The 1,558-nt window shown below is 47.0% G+C and overlaps 1 non-coding gene across 1 annotated transcript; it reads right to left on the bottom strand.

Moving 5' to 3' along the window:
* Nucleotides 1-705: 705 nt before the first annotated feature.
* On the bottom strand, nucleotides 706-777 carry TRNAQ-UUG (transfer RNA glutamine (anticodon UUG)). Its single transcript has one exon. It is a non-coding gene; the product is annotated as a tRNA-Gln (tRNA).
* Between the last annotated feature and the right edge of the window lie 781 nt (nucleotides 778-1,558).

The raw sequence follows: 1,558 nt of genomic DNA, 5'->3' as shown, positions 1-1,558 counted from the left end.
ATGAGAGAAGGATTGAGGGAGAAGAGGTGGTGGGGTTAAGGAAGAGTGGGGAGAGAAGAGGAGGTAGTTGAGGGAACACCAATAAGGGGTTCAGCAAGTGTGTGTGTGTGTGTGGGGGGGGGGGGTGTATGTGATTAGAACTTGGGCAAGGAGAAGTCAATGTATTTGGAATCTATCACCTTAGACATCACTTCTTCTAAACAAACTTTCTCCTATTCTTCATTTACAGTGCTTTTCTCCAAATGAGAGGGCCCCACCATATTAGTGCAAGGTTTGAGTCTATGGATAGCGATTTGCAGAGCCTATGTTACGAGTTAGCCATGGTCACTAGCTTGACCAGCATCCACGTTATCAGCAGCTGCTTGTCTCAGTGGCCTTTGTGGCAGTAACACACAACATGATAAGCGAAGCAGTAGAAATGCATAGATAGTCTCAAATGGTTAGGTTCCACCAAGATTTGAACTCAGATGACTGGAGTCAAATTCCAGATTGCTAACCATTACACCATGTAACTCCTGGTTTGCTTGTGGTCTCTGAATTCATATATGGATAGTGATTTGCAGAGCCTATGTTACAAGTTAGCCATGGTCACTAGCTTGACCAGCATTCACGTTATCAGCAGCTGCTTGTCTCAGTGGCCTTTGTGGCAGTAACACACAACTTGATAAGCGAAGCAGTAGAAATGCATGGATAGTCTCAAAAACAAGGTTCCACCGAGATTTGAACTCAGATCGCTGGATTCAAAGTCCAGAGTGCTAACCATTACACCATAGAACCCCTGGCTTGGTTGTAGTCTCTGAATTCATATTTTCACAGCTCTCCTTTCTGGTGCATCTGTATGTCAGCATGTGTGTTGGTTATGCTGTTTTCCATTTCATCTCATTCCTATGGGTCCTACTGGTCTACTAAAATTTTCCTAGACCATCTAGCAGCACTTTTACATCTAGACTTGACCAACGAAGGGGCAGGAATTTAGATGCTGCCATACCGAGGCCTCTGGGGCCAAACTTGGGACGGTGTCAATGACCGTGCAGGAGTAGAGAGGGAGCTAGTTGGGAAATCTGAAGAGGAGGGGAAGTGGGAGAAATGAATACCCCAGCGTAAAATTGCACACATGCTTTAAAGCATCTCTGCCCCCCTCTGAAGTGTAAAATTTGACCCTGGACAGAATCCTGGTCCGGGGAGTAGGGAGATGTGTGGGAGAACACCGAAATAGGGTTCAGGAAGAGTGGGGGGAAGTGGAATCTAGGTGGGTAAGGGGAACACCAGGAAAAGTGGGGGAGGGGAGCAGGGATGTGGGGCTTAGGAAGAGTAGTGGGGAGAAAAGGAGGTAGGTGGGGGAGCACTGTAAAGGGGTTCAGGAAGAGCCGGGGGAGAAGAGGCGGTAGAGGTCAATGGATTTGGAATCTAACACCTTAGACACCACTTCTAATAGAAAGTTCTCCTATTCTTCATTTACAGTGCTTTTCTCCAAGTAAGAGAGGGACTGGGGGAGAAGAGGTGGTGGGTTTCAGGAAGAGTGGGGATAGAAGGGAAGGTAGTTCAGGGAACACCAACA

This window comes from Aquarana catesbeiana, linkage group LG04 (assembly GCF_042186555.1).
Source record: "Aquarana catesbeiana isolate 2022-GZ linkage group LG04, ASM4218655v1, whole genome shotgun sequence".
NCBI lineage: Eukaryota > Metazoa > Chordata > Amphibia > Anura > Ranidae > Aquarana > Aquarana catesbeiana.
Note: the sequence above shows the minus strand (reverse complement) of the source record. Positions and strands in the feature narration are given on the sequence as shown.